The sequence below is a fragment of the Cebidichthys violaceus genome, unplaced genomic scaffold (genome assembly GCF_023349555.1).
Source record: "Cebidichthys violaceus isolate CVI_PGR_0920_01 unplaced genomic scaffold, fCebVio1.0.p SCAF_11, whole genome shotgun sequence".
Taxonomy (NCBI): Eukaryota; Metazoa; Chordata; class Actinopteri; order Perciformes; family Stichaeidae; genus Cebidichthys; species Cebidichthys violaceus.
The window spans coordinates 15,909,443-15,916,336 of NW_027176274.1; the positions used below are offsets into that span (position 1 = coordinate 15,909,443).

Genomic DNA, 6,894 nt, shown 5'->3' on the forward strand with positions numbered 1-6,894 from the left:
TTATAACCATGTTCAAAGTATATTTGTCTCATTGTGAAATAAAAAATCAAACCTCCTTTGTTGCCTGTTACAATATATTCCTGGAACAAATCCCAGAGGCAGGCAAATACCCAAAAAACGTTAAGTATGTAAATTAAAGATCCAGTTCATTTGGCAGGTCGCACTTGTGGCCATGTTATTTACTGCTGTAGATATACTGATGTTGGAAAAAAAAGAAAAAAAAATGCTGTTGATTTGCAGGGCAAAGCCACAAACAGCCTTATCCAATTTCTCCCAATTTACTGTTCTTTCCGTCAGCTAGCTTCCCTGTTTCACAGTGCATGGAACAAACTAAATATGCTTTTTTCAAAGGGCTCCCTGCATTAGGGATGCTGTCTCCTCTGAATAATGTCAGAGCCTGCTGATTCCAACTGCACGCCGTACGCTGCTGCTTGATTGTTTTTGACATGTTTTAGTGTATAGTCAGCACCACTGCTATTCTCAGGCGTTTATTAAAGATTCACACCGTCTCCACAACGCAGATTCATTCTTATCTCGAAGGAGAATAGGTTTTCCAGTTGCACCGAAGGTCTTGCTTTATGAGCTACCTCTATTTCATTCTGTCATTTGCGATCCCATTCTCGGTCCATAACAGGGTTCTCTTTTCATAAAATACCCATCATCAACAAATCTATCCGTTTCCATCTGCATGAGATGAGGCTGCACCGCTAAAGGCAGATCTATCCAACATCGTTGCACTTTCCACACTATCAGCTACTGGAACTTCAGTGGCAATTTGACAGCTTTAATTCTATACAGAGAGCAGCCTCTATTTCTGTCTCTTTGTGAAATTAGCTTGATTTATTTACAATTATAGATGTATTATATACAATTTTTGTTTGTTTTTAAACTGACTCCTAACTCGTCAAATACTGCTGTATGGTCAGTGACCTTTGGTGTCGTAGTGTCTAGTGTTAGTTGCTGCAAGTGTCAGGAGGAGGGTGTCAAATAACGCTTGTTACACGATTGGTGTCCTTTCAAAATAAACTTCCTTTTTCACAAGAAGTTAGGTTTAGGCAACAGAACCACTTTATTAAGGCTTCGGCAACAATAGTGGTTGATTTGAACTTTCCTACAACAGCCATACAGTATAAGCAGTCACACACAACACATACATATGTGGTGTTAACCCTTTAAAATGTGAAACAAAGAATTGAATTATTGCGCTGTATAATCTTCTTTCTAAGGAGATGCGTAGACATACACCATGTCCACTCAGTCTCCCATTTTAATGCACAGGGTATTTCAAACTCAGCTGTTCTGTGATCTGCCGCTACAATAATTGGATTTGAAATCCATGCAGTGGCATTATGAGCTGGGGGTTGCTTCAAACGCAGAGCGCTACACCCCGTACATCCAATCTCATGTGAAGATGAGAGTATCGATGTCACATGAAGCGGGCCATCAAAGAGCTGTGATTTGGCAGTCTTTATCCTGCTTTGCGCGATGTTATTGGCAAAAAAATTCACCATGATTACATGCATTGTCATGCCTTAAACTCGCACCAATTACTCCTTCCTCTCGCTTCCCTCACTAGGTGTTCAGGATCCAGGCAGAAGGGTGAGTCTGAGGGCAAATCTTAAATTGGTATATTACCATCTTAAGATACGCTAATTAGTAAAATGTGTCTCTAAATATAAATGGATATCATTACAAAAAAAAAAGAAGTAATATACCATGTTTTGAATTGACATCGTGCACCTTTGCTGTGTGAAGCAGGCTAGGTTTCACCCTGCCTTGTAAATTTACTGATTGGTGTTGTTATTAATATTTGAGCCGGTAATATTATTCTCCTTATACAGCAAGACAAAAGCAGAGCTACATACCCAGCCTGGTGGCAAGATCCTAATAGCTTCAGCAGAAGAAGAAACGGCTGCTCATGAATCATTGAAGAATGGTGAGTTACAACACGGTGGCAGCGGCAAAACAGGAATACTGAGGAGATTTGATGGAAGCAAAGACACTAAATCATGATAAACAACATCATGAAACTCTCTATTCAGCTATAGCAGGCTTCTTACATTTGTGTCACAATCACTCTAATCGAGTGAACGTGTCGCAATGCCATCATGGGGTTAAGTCATCGTCATCATCAGCTATTTTCACTTCTGTTTTTTTTTCTGTAAGGGTTTAACTGAATCCAACTGAAACGGGCATGTTTTTGAGGCTGTGAAGCGGTCTGAGGTGAGGGAGGTGAGGGTGCAGCACCAACCCTGTCTCATTTATATACAACTCATTTGTAACAGCTAATAGGTTTTGAAGGGAATGTAACGCAGACCGGATTACGTTTCATATTAACATGATGAGGAAATGTTTTTAACTTATCTTGCATGCCATAACAATGTTGATGCTGAATGTATCACTTAAATGTTTAATAACAAAGTATTTCATATGCGCCTCCATCCAAATGTTTTATGTTGCAGATAAATATGGTGTGACTGCTGCCTTATTAAACTAGACTCACGGCACTCTGTTAAGGTTAGCTCTGCTTTAGTGCAGAAAAATGTCTGCACTGACTTGTGACACAAATCTAGGATTCATCAATATGTTCTATCCTGAATTTGTTCACTTTATTTACTCTACGAACAAATGTATGGCTCGGAAAAACGCCAAAAACAATGAAGTCTTACAAAATGTTAACACACACCTTTTAACTTAATGTTTCATTTTTCATAGTTTTCATTGACTTGGTCTATAATGACCTACTAGTGCCATGAAATTGAACACATGTAGCCAATGTTCAGTTGTGAAATTCATGTCCTTTTTTTTTTTTTTTGCTTTAGGAGCCATGCTTCTCTCTTACAACAACTTCATCGCTTTCCCCATGACACGCCTCGAGGCGACCGTATTCCATTATGTGAAGACATGGGAGCGCGGCAGTATGCTGATTGTGAATAGCGGGCACCTATCAATTTACAATGATTCTGATTCACTCACCTGCTCGCGGTGAGAAGAACTAAATTGGCCAGTGTGCGTCATTAATCTAAAAGTAATTTTCTGTGCACACATATTTTGTGCCCAGAGTAAAAACATTTCTATGTGCATATTGCTGAATGGGGCCTAATGTGTTTATTACCGTTCAAGCTAACATTATTCTATCTTCATCCACAGTACTGTTACACATATCCTCCTGTGCTCCAGACAGACAGGAGTGCTCATCCTAATACAGGGCTTTGTCACTTTAAACATTTGTCATTTTGAAGCAGCTGATGCTACCAGGCGTTATAAAAATCTGCCATCAAAACTACGACCAGTGTTTGGGAAAGGGAAAGACTTTTATTGATTTATTTTTTATTGTCAAAATGTGTTGCCTGTTAGTCTCTCATGATTTTCTTTGGCAGAGTTACACTTGTTGCACTGGTTGTGTTTTTTGAGTCCCTGAATCAAAGTAACATTCAGGTACAGGTCATTGTAACTGTATATTTCATTATCTGAGTATAGTGACCTGGTAATAGTTCTTTATTGAAACCGGTGTGATACTGTGGCCACTCCTCTGAAGGTTGAAGGGTTGAAGGATGTATTCTCATATGCACACACTGCAAGTCGGTCTCTGCCCAGTTTAAGATGTCCTAAAGCGGGTCTGCGGTCTTTTTAACACATGTTCAATATCAAATCATCCACATATTTTCAATTCTGATCTTGGGCTCATCTCATCAGATATGCAACATGCAAGCTGATATCTTAAAAAAAATGACCTAGTTTTCCCTCACTCTTAATGATACATCTCATACTGCAAATATGGTCCCCTGTGCATTCTGTGTATTAGATACATGCGATATCTTGTTAATTGAAATTTACAGCCAACCAAAAACACACGCGCACACACACACAAAAAAAAGAAGATAAGAGAGAAGCCATCTGGAATGGCGCATGGAAGCTTTGAGCGTGATTGCAGCCTCGGGCAACTCAGACCCAGAGGGCAGATACTCGTAAATCAAATCTCCATTACCATGTTGAAGAGTCCATGTGTTGCAGATGTTATTACCCTCATTATCGTGCTCCTCGGTGGAACACAAAAGAGAAGGAGCTGGTGCTTGTGAGCCTTATATTCTGTCTGCGGTAATAGCTAAAAGACAACGTATTAGATGTTTAAACGGCATAGTGAAAATTCACTGTCCAGCTTCCAAAACGGACAAAGGCTAACAGCTCTGTAACTCCAATTTTAAATGGCAGACAGAGGTTCCGCCTTCCCCATTCTAATTTAACGGCACCCCTTTAGCTTTTGTTTTAAAACCATATCTGACAGGTTTATGCTCGTCCCATGCTGTTTCTCCTCCCAACTTGTCGAAAGAAAACCAGCCCCAATCACATTTTTCAGTCTTTAGTGGGGATATTGTACACAAATGAGTCATCATAACACATGCAGCAAAAGACATCAGTCACCTCTCCCAGTGACTTTTTTAGAACACCCATCCGTTTAATTTTAATCGACTCTCTTTAAAGACACTGCCAATTTGTGTTCTTGTTATCGGAGACCCGCAGGCCCGTGGATTCTCTCCGCCAAGGAAAACGCTTCTCCGTCACTCAGCGAGATAATCCTGGGAATAAAAGCCTGCATGTAATAAGCAAATCTAAGATCATCCAAAACATGCAATACATTTAGAGCGGAGATTATGTCGCTGAATGGAAAACAGATTTGCTCCCCACCTGTGACGGGGATGTGATGCTGGAATGTCTAGTGGGAACGAGAAGAGACAGAGAGAAAAAGTGTTAAATCAGAACCCTGGCTATGAGATTTCGATATTTTAATAGTTTATTCCGTCAGATAAAGACATCAAATGTATTTTGTGACCTGTATATTATTGTGTAAAGCCTTCATAGCGTTGTCGTAAAGATTGTGAATATATACAGTATATCGTTAGCTTATCTTAGTTCTTTTTTACCCTTTTTTTGTTACAGTTTGTTTTTCTCATTATATTGAGGGGAGGTCCATTATATAAGCATGTGGCTTCTTGACCAATCCTGTCAAATGTTTCATCATCTGGACGTCTTATGTGTGTGCAAACAAAATAGATAACAAATAAAATACACACACCGCAGAGAGAACTCTATAGAAAATACCAGAGATATTATAAACAGCTTAATGCCACTAAAAAAGCCCCACAATGTTGTAACTGAACACAGTGCTGTCTGCATATCCCTCTTTTATTATCACATTATGATAATAGGATGTTCTTCATATTCTATTCAGTAGATTTCAGGCATTTGGCTACTGCGCCTGCTGAATCAGGTGTTCTGGCGAGCGATGTACCTCTGCTAAAAGCGGGCAAGTTGCCTTTAGTAGAGGTGGATTAGAGCAGAGGATTAGAGGCGCTCACTGTCATTCTGCCTCAGTGCATGCGCCAGGTTCTGTTCTTGATCCCAACAGCAACAGCTAGGAGTCCTTGCAGCTCCGTGCGGCCATGTGACTCCACTCTGGTGAAGAACTAAAGCAACCAGCTGTGACCGCAACTTTAAAGAGTTTGTTTGGAGAAACCTTTTAGCGTAAGCTATTCTCTGGAGCAATGTGGCGATAAAATGAGCTAATTGCTGGGGTCTGGAATTAAAAAACCTTGAAGCCAAGAAAATTGCATTGTCAAGTGAAATCCTTAAAACCCCTGTGTTGAAATAGCATACTTTGCTCCAGTTTTTCTGAGTCAGCCCACAGTTTGATGTTGCTGCTTTTGATCATTCTGTGTGTGACATGCTTGTGCTATTGTCAGATCAAATTAATTCAGCGTTACTAATAACTTAACATTGCTTCCCCATCAATTTAAGCCTGTTTCTAGGACAAACTTGGTCAATGTAATGTATGGATACCAGAGGCTTCTAAATGTGTCGGGGCTTCGTGCAGCACAACATGATATCATGTTATCATGTTATCAGTGGTTGTTCACAATACACTTACAGAGTGTGGAGCATTTCGGGGATCTATTAGCATAAATGAAAAGTAGTATTCATATGTTTTCATGAGTGTATAATTACCTGAAACCAAGAATTATTGAGTTTTCATAATAAGATGGGGAGTGGGACTTCTTCATGGAGTCTGCCGTGTAACACCGCTATGTTTCTACAGTAGCCCCGAACCGACAAACCAAACACTGGCTCTCGAGAAGAATTAATAAAGGATGGTCTCCGTGGTTTTGCACTTTGCGGCTCACCTTACCACGGCTAGATACCACCAAATACACACTGTCTCTTTAAATGCACTTTTATTTGCATTCTTGCCAGGAGTTAGATGTGAAAATCGACATCCCTGTTTAACTAATCAGTTGAACTCAGACAGACATGACAAAACTCGAGTCTAAGTGTAACCCTCTAAGAGCTGTCACAATTGGGTGTATCCCTACTCACGTGCACAGTCATTCAGATTTTTTTCGCAACCTCGTGCCCTGCTCTGACCTGCAGTTGCGACATACAACAGCCGTGCAACCATAGTTCTGCTCCCAATTTAAACCAGCACTTCTTCAACTGGCATTTGGAGCCAGAGGGGCATTAGAGGGCTAAGCCTATACTCATAGAATCTAGAGTTACAATAGGTAACTAACGTTCTTTATTGATTAGGCTTTGCCCTGTAAGAGCGGTTTATTGGTGAAGCTGAGTTTCTGCTCTGGGAAGAGTAGGAGACACACTTCTTCTGCCTCATTCTGATGAGGTGGAGGGAAGAACCGGCGGGGCTGACACATATATTAAGCCACTCTCTTAGCCAATTTCAGAGCTCTGAGGCAATGCTGTCTTATAGATCTAGTGAGATATTTGGGCCATCAACTCAAAAGGAGGACCCCCAAGAGCGTACAGCACCAGTGGTAAATCCCACTGTGGTGCGAGAGAACCGCCACACTTTCTGTTGCCCTATTCCCTTCGAAGAGCGCCTCA

General features: G+C 40.6%; 1 protein-coding gene across 1 annotated transcript in view; it reads right to left on the minus strand.

The window, feature by feature from the left end:
* gulp1a (GULP PTB domain containing engulfment adaptor 1a) overlaps positions 1–2,067 on the minus strand; it is a 78,601-nt gene extending 76,534 nt beyond the window's left edge. The window contains exon 1 of the mRNA XM_068705136.1: positions 1,866–2,067. The gene's annotated coding sequence lies outside the window, so the exon portion shown is untranslated. The remainder of the gene's footprint in view (positions 1–1,865) is intronic.
* Between the last annotated feature and the right edge of the window lie 4,827 nt (positions 2,068–6,894).